Source organism: Malaclemys terrapin, chromosome 4 (assembly GCF_027887155.1).
Source record: "Malaclemys terrapin pileata isolate rMalTer1 chromosome 4, rMalTer1.hap1, whole genome shotgun sequence".
In the NCBI taxonomy this organism is placed as follows: domain Eukaryota; kingdom Metazoa; phylum Chordata; order Testudines; family Emydidae; genus Malaclemys; species Malaclemys terrapin.
The window spans coordinates 17,301,913-17,321,625 of NC_071508.1; the positions used below are offsets into that span (position 1 = coordinate 17,301,913).

General features: G+C 40.9%; 1 protein-coding gene across 1 annotated transcript in view; it reads left to right on the forward strand.

Annotated features, from left to right (window-relative positions):
• Positions 1-409: 409 nt before the first annotated feature.
• Positions 410-19,713, forward strand: part of USP49 (ubiquitin specific peptidase 49) — a 53,485-nt gene continuing 34,181 nt past the window's right edge. Inside the window, exon 1 of the mRNA XM_054024886.1 lies at positions 410-462. The gene's annotated coding sequence lies outside the window, so the exon portion shown is untranslated. The remainder of the gene's footprint in view (positions 463-19,713) is intronic.

The window sequence follows — 19,713 nt, forward strand, 5'->3', positions numbered from 1 at the left end:
TGCCCTAAGCCACTGAAGAGCCTGCCCCCGGCCGGCTACGCAAGCGCCGTAAGCTAGTCCCGCGTTCGAAATCTCGAGCAACGCAAGCAACGTAAAGCCGCGGAGAATTCATCGGCAAAGCCTGCGCAATTCACGCACACTAGTAAAAAGTTCGCGGTCTGGGCAGCGTAAATGGCGTAAAATAAAGGAAAGTTTCCGCTGTGCTCGGTCACGGGCGTAAAGCGCCGAAGAACCCCGCAGGGCCGCTCACGAGAGCCTTGCGGAGATGGCGTAAGTGGTGTCGGTGAATGGGGCGTACAGCGCTAGCGAAGGGCGGGGAGGATGGAGTGTGTGGCGTGCTTTCCGGCCAATGGCGTCGGGGGGCGGGGCGGGGCTGGCGGCCAATGGGCGGGGAGGGGGCGGGGCCGGCCCCGGTTGGGGTGTCTCGCGCTCGGTGACAGCTCGCGCGTGCTGATGATGGCGGTAAATAAAGGGGTTGGTGGGGGAGGGGGGCTCTGACCCCCCCGGGGGAGGGGGCTTCACCCCCCCCGAGGGGAGCTGGGGAGAAGGGGTTCAACCCCAAACTGGGGGTGTGAGCCCCCCATATAGGTGGAGGTCTGGAGGGCTTCACCTCCCCGCAGGGGCTGGGTACGGGGCGTCTAACCCCCCGGGGTGGGGTGTGAAGGGGCTTCATCCCCCTGTGGAGGGCTGGGTACAGGAGGGGCTTGGGGGGTTAACCCCCAGTTTGGGAGGTGAGGTGTGAGGGGGCTTCACCCCCCTGTGGGGAGGCTGGTGGGGTCTAACTCCCCATGGGGGGCTGGGTACAGGAGAGGTTTGGGGGGTTAACCCCCAGTTTGGGAGGTGAGGTGTGAGGGGGCTTCACCCCCCTGTGGGGAGGCTGGTGGGGTCTAACTCCCCATGGGGGGCTGGGTACAGGAGAGGTTTGGGGGGTTAACCCCCAGTTTGGGAGGTGAGGTGTGAGGGGGCTTCACCCCCCTGTGGGGAGGCTGGTGGGGTCTAACTCCCCATGGGGGGCTGGGTACAGGAGAGGTTTGGGGGGTTAACCCCCAGTTTGGGAGGTGAGGTGTGAGGGGGCTTCACCCCCCTGTGGGGAGGCTGGTGGGGTCTAACTCCCCATGGGGGGCTGGGTACAGGAGGGGCTTGGGGGATTAACCCCAGTTTGGGAGGTGAGGTGTGAGGGGGCTTCACCCCCCTGTGGGGAGGCTTGGAGGGGGAGGGGGCTTATGGATTTAATCCCTAGTTTGGAGGGGGAAGTGCATCATTGCTCAATGGGGGGGATCAGGCGGGTTTATTCCCAGAGTGACGGGGGAGGGGGAGAGCTGAAAGTGTTCATCTCCATGTGGGGTTCACATGCCCCCCAGGTAGGGGCTAAAGGGGCTTTCATGCCCACAGTAGCAAGTGGGGACAAGGAGGCTGGGGGTGTCACCCCCTACATTGTGAGGTTGGGGGGAAGCTGCTGATGGAGGCCAAGGGAGAGTTTACTGCCCTTTGGGGGCTAGGGTGAGGTTCAGCCCCGAAGTGGTACATGTGACTGGAGATGGGGCTCAGGGAGCTGGAGGAAGAGCTCAAGGAGTGAGGACAGGTGTGGTTGAGAGAGCTGAGATGGGCTGAAAACTAGAAGGTGTAGGTGCTGGAGGTGAGTGGGACCTGGGCACAGATGTTCTAAGGGAGGCTCTGGCAAGTGTTGAAAGGGAAAGGTAGGTCTGGGAGCAAGGGATGATGAGTGGAGGCTGGATCAACGGAGAGGCTAGAATGGTGGTTGAGCAGTGGTTGGGGCCCTCGGTGATTGGACGGGCAATATAGAGAGGAATAGTGGGTTGCTGGGTAGAGAGTTGGAACAAGAACTAACTGAAGAGGCCAGGTCCCTCCCAGAATTGGGCCATAATGGTGTAACAACTGTTCCTTAAATCCTTCTTCCCTTACTGACACCAGTAGAACCATTGAAGTCTGTGTGACTTCTGAGTTTAAGGAGAACAGGAGTTAAGTTGTGTAGATACTTATGTTTGAACATAGTGGCTGTGAGGGTGATGCTTTGTAAATAACAAATTCATATAGCTTTATAACAACATTTAAAGTTCATTTTAAATGTATGACACACAAGCTCCCCCTCTCTCTAACCAGAGCAGTGGCAGAGAGTGTGTTGGGTGCTTCTTTATAAATAAAATGATTAACTCCAATTTTATCCAAAGCCCCACTATACGCATACTAAGGGAAATATTTCAATAGTGTTAGGGGGATGGACTAGATGACCTACTAGAGACCTGCAGCCCTAGCTCCCATGAGTAATCCTTACTCACATGTCCCATTGAAGTCACTGTGCTTGAGTAAATGTTACAGGATGGAACACAAAATCTTTTCTTCTTCCAGCTATCTTCTAGAAAAGAGGGGAAAAAAATCTCTTTTGTTCACTTCGTTTGAAGTTTCCATCTGTTTTGTTTTATTTGGGAGGAGCAAGCATTAGTGATGGTGGGGGGAAGAAGTTGAGGTTGGAGGAATGAGTGTTTATTGACAGGTTTTTAACAAAGAGAAATACATACTATTTGATTTAGCTTCTTTGATACAAACAATATTATCCAAAAGCATTGCAGAGAGAGAGAAATAGAAATTAATAACAGAGGGGCAGAAATATAGGCATCTCCTTTTAGTTCTTTTGATTGTTACTGTCAGTCTTGAGAAGCCAGACCCACATTTAAATTGAATTTAAAACATAATTGCAACCTGGAGAACTGGCAGCAGCTTGAGTGCTCCTCCCACAAACATGTACTCTTTTCCCCCCTGTCAATAAAGAAAAGTAAACTCAAATTATGCTTAGTTTCTGGAGTACTTTTAAAAAGACTCTAAGAATACATAATTATTGGGAATGCAAGAAGCTTAGTGCTCTTATAAGTGAATTTGAAGTTACAAGTCCAATTTCTAAAAGTTTGTGATATGAAAAGGAAGGGGTTTTTTTAGATTATTTCTGGTCCCCCTCTCTTTCATCTGATTTAGAAAATCCCAGATTTATTGTTTTGTTCACAAGGATAGATCTGAAAACATTTATATGTTGTCTGCCTTGTAGGAATAAACACATTGTCTGCTAAAATCTGTGTCTCTCTAAATGCATGTATCAGTGTATTTATGTATATATTTGCATACACAAACATGAGTAGCTCTTCGAAAAGCTGCTCATTTTGAGAAATAGATATTTGCTATATAGTGTTCTATAATGCATTGGAAATGCAAACATGCTAATTTGTGTTCCTGAAAGAAATAATAACTAATCTTAAGAAATGTTTGTTTATGAAAGAATTCAGAGTTCTCATTAAGGAGTGTCAGCTTGGTTTGGATTATATAGATGAACGTAAAAAAAAAAAAAAAGCTGTGTTTTGTTTTAATAATCGGTTAGAGCTGGATTCCGCAAACCCCTGAAGTGGGTTTGCAAGATCTGTCCTTTTTGCATAGTGCTGCTTCACGGAATATAGATTAAGTTGCTTTCTGGCCCCTGAAGAGCTTGAAGTGAAGAGGTTTGATGTGCACTACTTTTTCCTTACTTAGACAAAACTCTAACTGACTTCAAAGGAAGTTTTTCTTAAGGAAATACAGATCGGCCCCATAGAAATACTAGGCAAAAACTGGGGACCACACGTTAGGTTAAGGATGGTAAAGAGGGATGATTGGAATGGACAATAAGCTTACAAGGATTTCTGGAAGAAACAAGTTTAAAGTGATATTTGGATGGGAAAAGAAGGCTCTTGGTGGATGAAATCTGAGACGCTGCTTCAAGAGAAGGGAACAGCATGAATAAGACTAGAGGATAGGGGTAGGAAAAAGATGAAAGGGGTAGTGGATATTGGGAGGGGGTGCAGAAGGAATTAGAGCAGATAAGTTGGTGGATGGATGAAATCATGAATATGAAGATCCTTCAGTTTGTGTAAATACAGTTGGCCAAATTCACCTTTGGCATAAGTGGGTATTACTTAACTGAAGTCAATAGAATAAGCAGCCTGTTTAAGCTAGTGGATAATTTGGCCCTGGTGTCTTGTACTTGATCTCTGTTGGTGTATGTCTAAGATAACTAGCTATACTTGGAGCTTGCTGTAACTTATTTGACAATGGCATCTTCAACACATTGCTTTGTTGTTGTTTTTAAATATTTATTATATAATATTTACAGCGCAGTTGATTTTTTTGAGCTAAACTGAAGGAGGATTTGGTATCTAGTAGGTAACCAGGCTCTATTTATCTGGGTCATTTTGCTTCATACTTTTAGTTTCAAAGTTTTGGTGCATACTATAAATTGAAAGCTGAAGAACTGGAATCTGTCGGCTGGTAATGTTCCACGTGCTTTATTACCATTTGTTAGTAGACTTTCGGTTTCTGCTTTCTGAGACTGCAGATTTCACAAGTATGATTCTGTCCCATATCATGTGGTTGAGTCCAGTTGAACTCTTGACAGGTGGATCCTATGGCGCAGTTAAATATGAAATATTACTTTTTTAGTTCTCTCAGTTGCGCAGTCATATTCTGAGCATCTTTGTTTGAAAGGACTCGTATAACTGTAGCAACACAATAAAAGTGGAAATGACACACGTGTATCGAACCCTTATTTTCGTTCACTTACATTGCTCAAAATATTTGTTGTATTTAAATTTCTTGTACTTGGTTTCACCCTAAAAGGGAGTTTATACATTTTTTTTTTTTCATAAAAGCCTGTATTTCAGTTCTGAGTAAACTGTTTGTGCGAATCAGGAGCGAAATATTTCATCAGTTGAAATTTTTTTCAGAATCTGTTTTCGTGCTCAGGTAACAAAGAAATGGCTTTGTTTTAAACCTTGACCTCTCTGAATGAGAAATGCAAATTTGTGCTTGTTTTAAAAAAAATGTTTTGAAATAAAAAGATGTGAATATTTGAAAATCCTCTGCTGACCACTCACAATGTATAGCTTTTCTCTGACTTAAGCATGCACCAAAGTATGACATTCCAAATGTTCCCAAGGCAGATGCTTGTTTTTGCAGTTATTCTCACTAACAATTCTAGCTGATTTCACAAGTGGAAAAGGGGTGGTTTGGAACTGACAGTTTTTCAGATCTGTAGATATTTCTTGGCCTCATACAAGTTTCATTCATTCATTTATAAAGAGTTTTCCCCTTTGACTCAGAGTGAATTCTGCATGACAATAGCTCTTTTAAATTTTCAAATAATAATTTATAAAATGTTAAAACTGATAATTTAACAAACTAATTTATTTAGCAGGTGTGCATCTGAGAATTAATTTTTGCAATAATTAAGCTATCTTTCACTGTGATTTCTGGGATGACTCAAATTATAAGTGCTACAGGATGTTGTGGTTGACAAGACATTTGCTGGCTGTTTTTAAGAACTGATAAGGTTTGAATATGCCTCATCTGATCTGGCCTGCAAGGCTTGGCCTGGTTAATACTTGGACTGGGGACCTCAAAGAGAAGTCTTTGAAACGTGTATCTTTTGTGCACCATATTATTAATCATAGCCATAGGACTACTACTGACAGAAAAAGAAGATTCTCATTTAGTTCAATATGAAGCCCTTCTGCTTCTGGATGTGAAGGTCTCTGGTTCAATTTCTTGCTGCAATGGATTCCTCACAAATAAGGATAATCCTTCATTTGATGTTTGCTCACTTGGAATCCTTTCAGTATTCTGTCCTGTCCACATCAGGCTTTGCAACTCTTTTCTTTTTTTTTTTCCTTGCCAGAATTCACTTAATCATTAGCTGTTTTTATTAGTCATGGTTGAAGCAAAACATTTAAGAATATGCTGTGAGAAATAAATCTGCGTTGGCATAAGATGGTATAAAGGATGGATCTCCCATTTCTGATTTACGTCATTCTTAGTGGTTTATGACTTTCCTGAATTACTGCCTTTTGAGTTGAAATCCCTCGTGATTATTCTTGGGGCCCCTAAGTGAAATAGTGTTTTAGAAAGTTTGGAGAAACGCCCTTTTTGAGGACCAGTCATTAAAATAAATGCAAACGTATCTTCTGACAATATTTATTGAAATGCATTATAAAAAGGACATTTATACAGATTTTTTTTTTAAAGCCACCAAGTATGTTAAAGTGACAGTAAGGATAAGGCTTTAATTGCACAAAAATCAGGAACTTCAGAGATCAAGTTTCCACAGCAACCTTAGCTCTGACCATTTCTATCATCTTGCCATGAAAGACCTTATTGTAAGGCATACATGCAACAATGAGCAATGTGAATATTCAGGAAGTACAGTATAATGAAAAGGAACTACTGTTGCTCCAGTAAAACTCGGTAACTATGTTGAAATGTATTTACCTACATTGTTAATTGCTGTAGGATTTCGGTGCCTCACATTATTTATAAATATAATAAACCATCCTATCTGATACTATTTTAGCCTAGTTGCTAATCTTTATTGGTTGGTAAATTTATCAAGTGCACCTTTCAAGAATTCATGAAAATTTAAAATTTTCTTGCATTTGAATGCACTTTTCTATATAACCTTCAATATGCATGTATAGCATTTAGTATTGCATATATATTTTGTGGATCATATAATAAAAAGATCCTATTATGGGACCAAATTATGGCCTCCTGTTCTTCCAGGTATGGAAAACCCTTAATGCAGCAGAATCAGTCAATAGAATGCTGCTGCTTGAGGAGGGAAAAGTAGGATTGTGGGAGCCTGTGCAGAGGATTCATGCCATGCAAGCTGAAGAGCACAGCTCCTTATGCTTCACTGCAGAAAGGAAGATTTAGGGTGCAGTTTCAGGGCTGGAGGATGTGCACCTGTGTGTGGAACTACTGCTCTCTTTTTAACTTGATGTAGCACACACTGTGACTATCAGTCTGAATATCAAGTTTTTCTTTAGGGGAAAAACAAGCCCAGACACACAAACCCTCTGAGAGAGTTTCGTCTTAACTGCCCTATTGTTGACACACAAGGTAATTAACAGTTCACCCTCCTAAACACTTAGCCACTATGAACAGCCTGTTAATTTGATTGTGGTATGCTTCCCCCCTTATTTCAGTGAATGGAAGATCTCCCTTATTAGTATAAAAACTTAAAAGATTTATTGTTTTGGAAAGGGATGGGCAGTGATGTAAAATTTCAACTGATTAAACACAAATGAATACATTTTTTAAAAACAAATCCTAGTATATTTAAAGACTTAAATGTACTGATTGTGTTGTATAAATGTGCACATAGTGTATGTAATAAAAATCCTTAGGTCTTATATAGCACTTTACATCCCTTGATCTGGGAAATACTATCATCGTAATTATACAGATGGAAATTGACAGTTAGGGCGGTGACTTGCTTACATCCTAAAGGCACAAACTGGTTCAGTGCTAAATTAGAGATACAACACAGAAATGGAGTAGAAAAGAGTGGTTTATTGGTCTGCTTCCTGCGCGGAAGAAGGCAAGGATACGTGGCATGGGTTTTATCCAGGCTGCAACTTTATTAGTCAAATTACAGCCAAGGTTCCCATTGAGGATAGCACAGTGCAGTCACTTGCATCCCATTGATACTTTGCCAATTCTTGGGGTGCTCCCACCACAGGGGGAGCCAGTCATTGCAATAGGAGGTTCTCTGGGCACCTCTACCTGCCCACTAACATTCTGCATACCCCTGAACCCGCTGGCTTGCCTTGGCATGCTCATCCTCCATGACAGCGACTACAAGACGGGTACCAGGCACAATGTGCACCATATGCTCCGTAATAATGGTGATGGTGTTGCTGGCCATCGTTAGCCTCTTCACTGTGGTCTGGAACAACGCAGAACTCAGGGTGCCTAGTCCACAGGGGCAGAATGAGCTGTCCTCCCTGGAGCTCTGATCACGTGCCTGGCACGACTGGCACCCCCCGCCACCCAGTACAGTTTCCAAAAAGCTTAACACTTTGAATACCATGACTCTGGGCTAGAGGAGAGGACTCTAAGTGAAAGAGACTCTGTGGCAAAGACAGCTGCTCTGAGGACTGGTCTTTGGGTGTTGGGGCTGGTCCTGTATGTTTCAATTTTCACTTAGAAAAATGTATTGTGTCACACAAAACTTGTATAAATCACAAGCAGCCTGGTGTGCCCCCAGCAAGCATCGTTTGTTCCTTCCCACCCTGGAGTGCCTGCATCCAAAACTTCCTAACCCGGGCTTTCAAACCCTGGGAGCCCCCCGCATCCTCTGTTCTGTAGCTGCCACATTTGGAGATGGCGGGGAGAGGCCAGGTGGTAGGAGCACATGTCACAGCTGCTTAGCTCCTAGCTTTTGCTGGGTGGGCGAACAAGGAAAGAGACCTTCACATCTTGGAGGTATTGACCCCAGTTACTGCATGAGCCAAACTCCAAACCCCTTTCACTCAAAAAAAATTTTTTGAATAAAAAAAGAAATAAAACTCTTTCCTTGGGGGAGGGGGAAAAAAAACCCATTCCTCCCCTTTTTGAGGGTTGAGGTGAGAGGGGGCCTTGACCCCAGCCAGCAGTGCCATTAAGCACATTGGTGGGCTAGTGTCCCAGCCCCTGGTTTGCATTTGGCCCCAGGGGGTTAAAAGTGTTGCCCCTATCCCTTAAAGAGATCCCCTCGGGATGCCCCCTATGTTACCTTTTTGGATCTGGAGCCTAAATCAGTGAGTTCCTACGCTGGGCACCTGCCAGAAGCCTGTGCCAGCATCACCTTGGCTGCCTCCACCCCACCCCTCACTTCCAGGCTACCTGGAAGATTGGCAAACCTAACATCAAGATTATCCAGGAACAAATCGGTACCTATATCAGAGAGGTGTATTCAATCCTCCCCAGTTTGAGCGTGGAGCTGATTCCCAAGAGAAGAATGGTTTATTGTAATTGAACTGCATTTAAAACATGGGCTGTAAAGAGTGTTTTGAAGTAGGAGAGTGAGGAAACCTCACATGTTTATACCCAGACTGTTCTAGGCATAAGTGGTGGTATAGAAAGCACCTTATTGTTGGGAGTGAGTGGAGAAAAACGGACCAAATAGGAGTAACACTTGGATGGAGGGGGCATAGGGAGAGATGAGGGTAGAGATTTAGGCAGTGGCATGCCTTAGAGAGAAGAATCTTGCATTTTATGTGGAAGAGAAGAACCTTGAAATAGATGTTGAGAAGCCAGCAAAGGGATTTGAGATGGTAATAGTCAGATTTGGAGCAGCAGAAAAGAGAGGGGATGTTGGCAGCAAGTTGGATAACTTGGAGAGGAGAAGTGATAGAAGAGAAGTTTTTTTTCTTGCATTCCAACTGCAGAACATAAGAATATATATCCCAAATCTGAAAAGTGAGGCCAGTTATAATACGAAGGGTAGAATATGGATCTATTTGCAACCCTACTCTGACAGTGACCGTATCTTTTTGGCATCCATTTGGCTAACTAGCAGTTTACACTTTTTAATAGTTCTTCTAACATGTCTGTGGCCAGGTCTGCACTACAGACTTACGTCAGTATAATTATGTCGCTCAGAGGTGTGAAAAATCCACACCCACGAGCGACAGAGGCATACCGACCTAGCCACCAGTGCAGTCAGCGGGAGAGCTTCTCCTGTCAAAATAGCTACCACCTCTTGCAGTGGTGGATTAACTATGCCGATGGGAGAAGCTCTCCCGTCAACATAGGAGCGTTTTCCCTGTGTGGAAACATCTGGTACTCCGGTATAGTTGCAGGAAAAGCTGCTGAGAGGGAAGGGCAGACACATGTATTCAGGAGCTTGAAAAGTTTAACCAATGTTGTTTTATTAATTCAGGAGCCATCTGGGGTGAAAAGTGCCATGTTGCCATGTTTCTTCCCCTCTCTTCCACACACAGTGCCATGATTTTGAAGCCATGCTTCTGGGCAATTTAAATAAATAAAACAGTTGTGTATGGTATATAATTCTAACATTGTCAATCATCTTTCTAGTTAATACATTTTAAAACGTAACTTATAACATCCCTTATCTTTGTTACATCTCTTTACCCTTCTTTGTTTTCCTCCATTTTCTTTTCTGTAACAGATTATTGTGTATCTTTTCTTTTTTCACAAATCTGTCACTTTTCCCTCCTTTCTAATCACACCCCATTATTTATGTCACTGTCCCCACATTCTATTCACTCTCTTCTCACTTATATTTTCTCTTTTCTTTCTTCTTCCCAACCACAGAAATTTCTCAGTTCCTCATTTCTTTTTTGTAACTTTTCCAATCATTTATTCCCACCCAGCCACCCACACTAGTGCTTGGAAATATTACCAGATGTCTCCTAGTCAGAGAGGACTAAACAATGCCAGCCTAAGATATAAGATGAAAGATGAGTGGCCCCACTCTTTATGCCCAGGTCAGAAAATAACCCTCACTTGCCAGATGGAAGGAAAGGGGAGGGTGCTGGGATTTCTGTTAGGTTGCTGTCTCTGAACCCTGCTCAGAAGCGCTCTCTCTTGGTCTACTAGATGTTCTGATAAAATTTGAAACACCTCCCACATCCCTCTCCTTGCTGGTCAGTCTTAGGATGAAACGATGCAGCATAGGATACCAGTTGGAGGACTGCCAAGTAACTGCAAATGTGTCCACACAAACCTTACTCATTTTGCAATGAATTTACTCCACTTTCAGAGTGGATTATCTACTTCATAATAATTGGCCAGTTAATTTGCAAGAAGGGATTGCATTGTGTTGATGCACATCATTTTAATTAGAAAAAAACAAACCCCATAAAAACCTCTGCATGTAGACAAGTCTTTAATCTGCTTCCCTCTGGAACTTCCTGACTGTTGAGGAGACAGACCTCTCACTACTTCTGTCATTGATCATCTGCCCCAGTGAATATCTCCAGTGCCTGCCTCTGCTGTGGTTCATAGCTTTCACAAGCAGCCACAGAGTGAAATAGACCTGATTCTTGTCAGTTTCATTGTTGCTGTCTGGGTTCAAAATACCAGGGGTGAAAACAGACAAAATTCTACTGCAGCTTGGTAAAATCAGTATTGTTAGCCCTTCAAAAATGAGATTGGCTTAAAAATCATGATTTAAAAAAAGAAGAAAAGAAAGAAAGAGACAGAAACCCCCAAGATGTTCTGTTTTTTGTGCCTTTAGGTGAATTTGGATAACATTTTCAAGGTCTTGTCTCCAGTCACGAGGGCTAGAAACTTTTTTAAAAATGGAAGTTGAGCGTTCTCATCTAATCACATGCTTCCAGGAGCTGAGACTTAAAAAAAAAAAAAAAAAAAACCCACACCAAATATCATGACAGTTGGCAACATTGTGACTTACTTGCCATAAGGAAGTAGAATTTTCAGGCTCTGCCAATAGATTCCATGGCTTGTACAGTGGAGAGTTCTGGGCTCCCTGTGATGAAATTAATTCTTTTTGTATTTGAAAACTCATTTTGGAAAGTGCCTTGTGCCAAACACAAGGCACTTTGCAATATGAACTACAGTGCACATCCAGTGTGTTGGCATAATGGGACACAAGTGGTATCATAGAAACATCGCCAGTGTAGTCAGTGCCATAGAGGGGATTAGGAGGAGGCATGGAAACATTTTCCCAAATGCAAAATTTTATATTTGTTTTGAAATTATTTGGTGCATGGAGATTGGAACAAAGAGAGCGGGCATGGAGAAGTAGGGGTGGGAGAAAGAGGAGGAGAAGGGCAGGAGAGGGTTTTATTGTTTATGTAGGGAGATCCAGGACTTTCTGATGTCCTTTGGGTCATGTTATTCTTGTGGGAGTTAGCACATCCAAGAATTATCTAACTTACCACAGTGGTATGTAGAAAATTCCCAGGTCTGGGGTAGTGGATCATCTGAATGATCTGTGGTCCAGATATAAAGGATGTGTGACATCAGAGGGAGAGAAGAGAAAGATTTGAAAGGTCTTAGGTTTGAAAATAAAGAGAGGATGTCAAGATTGATGAGAACAAAAGTGCAGTTTTTTTGGGGGGGCGGGGGGGGGGGGGGTTAAACTGACCTCATGCTTATCCAGAAAAATCTGTTGGTAGTCGCAAAATTAGAGCTGCAATTTAGATAAAATCTTCACTTTTCAAATTCAGCTGGGTAACTACTCTGAGCAAATATGGGGCTTTCGGTTCCTTTGCAGTTACTGGTGTGCCCCCATGCCCCAATGCATGGATATGTATATGTCATGTACTGTGTTGTGTATGATTTGTAGGAAAGACAATCTACAAAATGCAGCTGTATTTGCTTGCTTCATTCATGTGAGTTGGCAGTATTGAAATATAGAAAAATGGAGATCAGGCAAGATATTGAAAACCTGAGAAAAAGATGAGGCAACTACTATGTGCAATAGAAACTGAAACAAAGGTGGTAGGTTTAATGTCAAGCTCCCTACTTTTGACACTGTCACCCTGTGATAATTTTCAGATTGCCTATGGTGAGCTCTTTGTGCAGTCATGATGTTTTAACATCACCATGCAGTATATATCAAAATGCAAAATCAAATATATTTTACTGCATTGCACTCAGTTACTGTTTCTTTTGAGAAAATCATACATTTTTGGCAAAATGTGAACATGTGATTAGTATCCCTCTTTGTTTTACCTCCTCTGTGTGGAGAAAACTCACTGCTTTGTGATAAGTGTTGTTCATCAGTTTTTGTTCACAGCATGGTAATGAGTATACATTAACTGTAACACCTACAGTATATTGGCAGCCAAAGATCAGAGTGTGAAATCTTTGAGAAAATGGAATACTTGTTAGGGGCACCTCTCGCAGTCAAGACATTTTTAAGAAAGCCTACTAGATGGGTTTCATTAATTAGGTAATTATTATGCGATTCAGGGAGAAATCTGTCATTTTCACCCCTGAAATGGCAGAAGCATTTTCCAATATCTTTTATTTCTCTGCAGAAGCTCCTGTGTCCCACACTACCCTGCTTGTATAATTCAAGAGTGTTTCCATATACAGAGAAAGAAAATTGATATATTAGATGCTGTTATCTCAGGAATAGTATGAGTTTTTTCACTTGAAATTTTTCTTGTATAACATACAAATCATAACAAACACTTTTTTTCTGGTGAAGCATGATTTTTTCATTTCAAAGAGAAAAACCACTGTCAGCACCACAAAAAAGTATTTCTTTGGGTGGAATTTTTAAAAATCATGTAAGATATCTAGACAATTTTATACTGTAGGAATTAAGGGGGGACGTTTCTTTTTAAAATAAATGCCTTAACCGTAACGTCCTCCATGAGATGTTGGTGAATATTTAAAAAAATATATAAATAGTACAGTTTAAGATATTGTCAATTGAAATTCAGATTGTGATGTTAGGAAGCCAAGAACACCTGAGCAAAAGCAGACGTCTTGCCTCTTTATGGTGTGAGCAGTGAAAGCTTTTACACTGAACACTTTATCATGTGAATAAGAAATAAAGCATTCTCATGGTGAATCCAGTGAATATTTTGAAAGAAGAACTGATTTAATAGGGTAAATGCTTTAGTGCATTTGTGTTCTTTCAGTCTTTTCTGTGGAAGATCAAGTCAAGAATTATAGGCCACAGCTGTGTTCTTCCATTTAGAACTTGTATAGGGTATCAGCTGAGCCAATTAAAAAATGGTGACCACAGCCTTATTCACTTTGAAAGGCAGATCCGTACACTTGATCAAGAAGTGCTGCCTTGCAATCAGATTCTCCCATTCAGTTTCAGTGGGTGGCATTAGATCTGATTAAGAAATACTGTCCTACAGTTGCATTCTCTCTCCTCTCTTGTGCATACTATGAAAGGGAAAGCCTCAGAAGATGTATTCAAGGCTTTTATTTAAATTTAAAAAAAGGGGGTGGGGGAAGCATTCTTGCAGCCTTTGTAAGTGGGTATGCAGATGACCTGACAGAGAAGTGCCATTTGGTCAGAAATATTAAATGAATGTCTTGAGAAAGGAAGAGCAGTCAGTGCTGGTTTGTGTTTCTGTCCCACTAACTGCTTTGTTCCCCAGACGCCTAAGAAGGATCAGTGGCTCTGATCCCATATTCTCCTCTCTCAGTTCCAATAGACTCATAATAGATGTGTTCTCTCCCCCCCCCCCCTTTTTTTAAAGTGTATTTTATACTGATGCTTTCATTATTGCCATAAATGTGATATGAACTGGTTGGCTTCTTGACACTGGTTCTGCAACCAAGTTTACTTAATAAGAATAGAATTTAAAAATAACTTGGTTAGAATTTCACATTATACTATTGCACACTTAACATACTCCAATTGAATTATAACAAGGTTAGTGTGTTTTAAGGGAATTACATGGCATTTGTGGTTGACTTCTAATTAGAGCAAAATCTGTCATATTGAACTGTGGTTATGAGAACAAATCATTTTTCATACACAGCTCTTGGGTAAATAAACCTTTTACATTATTATATGTTAGCCTGCGTGGGCTTAAGAACAAAATAATTTACACTTTCTCTAATGTGTATTTGCTTTGCTACACCTTTTTCCTTTAATATAAATCTGTCTTGGTAGATAAGATTTTTGGCTTCATTTGTTGGTGTGTTTTTTTTTTTTTTTTTTTTAATATAAATCTAGCTCTTCTTTGCATGGCACTTAAATTTATTCTGTTTCAGTGTCAGAGTTTCAAATTTAACCTGTGTTGTAGTTTGTCCTTTAACATGTTTCTGGTGGTTGGCAGCTGGACTAAATTACAGTTGTTGTTTTTTTTCTTCATCAATCTATGATTTGCTGCTTTAAGAGGAATTGATTTGGTGCTGCACATAAGGAAAACGTCATTTCTTTTTTCAGTTCTTACAAAGATCTTTGAAATGCTACTTCCCTCGATTATTGTACCCTCAGTTTGTGTATCGGGTCATGAATCTCTCAGATTCATCTGTGCCTCCAAACATGGGGAGATCAAACTCGTGTGGAGTATCCTTTTGCTTGTTAGTATTTTTTGGCTTGTTTGATACATTACTTTTCAATCTAAAGAGACAGTTGTAGTTTTGACCTTTTACTTTGTTGGAAGGTTTCAGAGTTCTATTACATGAAGCTGCTTACAATTTAAACACGTTCAGTAGTATTTGATTGTGGTTTTTCAATATGTTCCCACTCAATTAAACTATATTGGCTCAAAGCCGCCTCCCCCTCCCCAAATATTGATGTGACTGTTAAGCTTTGTTCTCCTTACTTGATAGTCTAGAAAGTAAAAAGGTTAGATCCTGCAACCATCATTCACTTGAGTAATATCTACTGATTCAGATAATCCTATTTACTCTAATAGGCTCAGAATGAATGTTTTAAATAATAATATAGCCATTTTGGCAATAGAAATGTCTTGAATGAAAGTGTTAATTTTATTTGGTGTATTTTTGTTACTAGCACCAAGCATGGTCCTGACTCCCGAGTCTGAAAACCTTTTCTTGTGCGAGGCACGTCCTTTGTTTCTTAGTTTAAGTATTACTGAGTGCTGTCTATATAAATTGATGGCTTTAATTTTTTTAATCTTCTCTACCTCTTCATTTAATTTTGGTTAAAAATGCCAGGCAATTGAAAGCTGATGAATAAGGAATTGAATCCAATGCCTATTTGATTTCTATATATTTTTTTTTCTTTTCCTTTCTAGACCACAAATTTAGCTGAGAGGCTAGTGGCCTGCTTCTTAATGCCCACAGCATTTTGGGTGTTTTTATTTACTGTGGTTGTGATGTTCTACATTCCAATAATGTTTAGAAATGAGCTTTCAACAAAACCATTCTGAGGGATGTTTGATGAGTTTCAGACAAAATAAGAATTGGAAAATAAGAGTTCACAATGGAAATGCCAACACAGCTTTCAGTATAGAATAGTGTATGTTGCCAATCTCTTGAAACAGACCCTTCAACATCCATAGACGTCAAAGGAGGCTGAGCACTTTATAGGACTAGGCCCTGTACATTTTTTTTTCTCCCCAGAATAGCAACCATCTCTTCCTGAAGGTGGCAGACATATAATAGCACTTAGAGATTTAGTTATACATTAGATAGAACAGGTGGAATCCATTCAGTCCTCTTGGAAATGTGTCAACACCAAAAATATCTCCATGACTGGGCAACACTAGCTGCTGTGGGATATTTATCAGGGGGTAGCCGTTTTAGTCTGTATCCACAAAAACAACAAGGAGTCCAGTGGCACGAAAGCTTATGCCCAAATAAATCTGTTAGTCTTTAAGGTGCCACCGGACTCCTTGTTGTTTTTGTGGGATATTTAGGGGTTTTTTACTGATTCATGAACAGTGAAAAATGAGATGTTCTATTTTGGAAACTGTGGTTAACTTAATGTGAGCCAGAGAAGTATTTAATGATAGATTAACTGAATTTTGATTGGTTGTCTGCTTCAAAACACATTCTTCACTGTTGTATAAATCAGGGGTTTGCAGACTGTGGGATAGTGTTTCCAGGTGGCCCAGCTTCCTCCGGTCCCTGGCTGAGTTCAGCGCAACCTGGGAATATGGATGGCAGCGGGCTTACTTAGCCTCTCTCTCCTTCACCTGGTCTCCTGCTTTGCCCTTTGTGGCTCTTGATTAGCAGATATTGGGCTCTGATTTATTTTTATCTTTGAGGGGTGCTCTTCTTTCTGAACCCCCCACTTTTCCTAATGCAGAGGTAGAGGGGGAATAAGAAAAGAATTTAGAGAGAAGCATTATTTGAATGATTTTGATTGCCATTCTATTGGACTGAGATAATTAGATTGATAGCTAAAAAATGCATCTATAATACTCAACCCAAACATAAGCAATTCACTGTTGCTCAGATATTCTCTGACCCCCCCCAGATTTTATGGGGAACTCATCACCTCTTGTCTGTCTCTGCTCTCCTGTTCCTTATATAGTCTCTTTCCCTTTTCAGCCTCATTTTGCCCACTCCAGCTTTTGGTGGTCTATTGCTCCCTCCCCTTTAGGACTTTGACTTGAGGCAAGGTGCTTAGCTGCTTTCCTTCCCTTGTGAGTTTTCTTTGCTCCCCGCCCCCTTCCTCTAGAAGGGTCTCTTCTGTCACCCTTGTTTGCCATATTGTTCCCTGGAGATGTCTGTTTCACCCCTTCCCCTTGAGCCATTATAGCAGTTCTGAAGGTTCCCTCAAACCTCTTGCTTTAACTCCCAGTAGCTGGCCTCATTGGCTCACGAGTTGAGGTATCTACTCAGAAGGCAAAGTTTCCTTCCCCTCCCATTGCTGCAGACTCATTGGGGAAGAGAGGTTCTAGTGAAGCTGGGACTCTCCTGCTGTGGGGGAAGTGAAATTGTGAAGGCATTTTAACAAAACTGTGAACCCTATGGTTACCCAGCACATTTCAAGCCTGAGTTAATGTGGTGGCGGAAGGACCTGTCTGTTTTTCACACACACGTTCTGACTTGACGGAACATTACTCTTCTACTTGGTCACTGCATTGGTTGCCCATTAAATTCATCATCACAACATTAACTTTAAAGATGATACAACAGTATAGCTCTCTTTATGCTGCCTGACTGACCTGCTGCCTTCCTATATGCATGGTTGCCCTCTGAGATCTCTTGCACTACTGGCTTCCTGACAGCTCCCAGCTTTATATCGAAGTATTTGAGATGCCATGCTTCCCAGCTGCTACTGCACCTCTTGAATTTGGAATTCATTGCCTGTGGAAGTTTGACATGGTCTGTTTAACTCTGTTTTTCAATCCAAACTCAAATTTCACTGGTTTCTTTTGTGTACTCTGATTGACTGAGCTTTGCTTGTTAGACCTTGGTCTGCCCTTGTGAAAGGTGCTATATAAGCACAATTTGTTACTGCTTAGCTGAAGCCCATGAAGTCAAACTATTAGTTGACAAACTGTAAACATACTTTACTCAACATAACTCCATCAGACTGAGAATCCTCTTAATGCCAAACTTATACTGTCAGTGGTACTCAAATCTTATGAAATGTTTGATCTCCGAGAATGTTGGTTTGGCTTGTGATGTACAAAGCATGATTCCTTTCCATTAAACTGAATTAGACACAATTTTTCCAGCTAAACATTCTTTCAGTGTCTTTGTGACCTGCAGTCTCATTTTTCCATTGACCTTAATTCTGAGTTGCAAAAACTTCTGTTTATTTTGTTTTAATGAGTGTAAGTTATATAAATGCTTCAGGAATCGTTTGCAATATGTACAAACTTTGGAAATGGCTAATTAGTGGGGAAGGATGGCCTTGGAAAGTAGCAACTTTGGTACTTCATCTGACAGGTGACAAGCCTTCAACCTTGTATGAATGCTTCTTATTCACAGTTGTCGTAGAAATATATAAACTTAACATTTATTTTACTGTTATTAGGAAACTTAGTGCTGGTGAAAAATGTCAATATGACCAATAGTTCTAAAGTCTTTTATCCCCCTTTTGGGACTGATTCTGTCATGTGTTGAGCACTCTCAGCTCCTGTTGAAATCAGAAAAAGCTGAGGACACTTAGAACCTTTGAATAGTTGCTCAGCACCTGATCGTATAGGATCTCAAATTCCCAAAACTGGCATAGCATGGGAAACAGCGTTGCAAACTTCCCCCACTAATGCATCTGGAGAGAACACCTCTGTGGGTGAAAGGGTAATTTTGTTTTGATATCTGCTTAATCCTTGACTTCTTTGCTGACTCCCCTGTTGGCAGTTGTGGTTTTGTGAAGTGGAAATTTGTCCACTAGGAAGCATGCTGAGAATTATTTAATTTTATATTTTTGCTATTTAATATAAACAGTATTCCTATTAATATAAAATAAAAATATTTTAAAATCTATTTCAGGTTGGCAGCTGACGGGTTTTCTCAGTAGAAAGGAACCATTAACTTATTATTGAATGTGACTGCCAGGTCTTCAAGCTTCATGGAATTAGATGGTCATTATGTTTTTAGGCCGATTGTAAAGGATAATAAAAACAGACTGTTGAGTGAAAAGTAGCAGGTTGTGCTGGCTAGCCTTTTAACTCTGGGGAGAATAGTGAAGGTTGTTTATGTGTGGAAAAATGTATTCATGCTTTCCTAATGTTCAGGATTTGAGGAATATGGTTTCATTTTTTGAGGGGGGGGGGAGGTTTCTAAGATTGAAAATGGTATTAAGTGTTTTGAGAGGGAGAAGCTTGGGTAAAATTTTGGTAGGGCTTTTGCTTTTTTTTTTTTTTTTTTATCTTTTTGAGCATGTCATTTATTTGAGCTTTGGAGAGGTTGAGATTTAAAGTCACTAAACATTTAATTTAGTCATTTATTTTGTGAAAATACAATGAACAGGAAATACTAAAAATTGTTCAGCTAAGCTTTAAAGAACTATAAGTTGTAATACAGATACAGAAGTGATTTAGCCTAGGAGGTAAATCTATGTAATCCTGCCAGTCATGGGTTAATCTGTAATCAGACCAAGATTGTAAGGAGGTCTGTTTATTTTAATTAGTTAAGAATAATGAGTACACCATGAACTGAATATCTGTCTCTCAATTTTTTTTCTTTTGAGAAAATATGGCATTCATGATAAAATAAAGACTGAAAATAACTGGCAACTATTTTTTTAAAAGGGCAGGCTGAAAATATGAAACTATAAAACTCTGCTTTTCACCTTGCTTTTGTGTATGCCAAGATTTGCTCATACGTTTTGTTTTTCTCCCTGGGCAGTGGGTTGAAGGGAAACCTAATACATGAGTTTGGAGTAATAAGAAAGAGAGAGCACATTTAGTGGGTGAGAAAATTTTCCTTTGGGTACGGTATACGCTCGAAAATGTGTTTAGTGAAACCCTCTCCCTGTGGTGCTGCCTTATGAACAGCTGCTTGTTATGGTGGGAC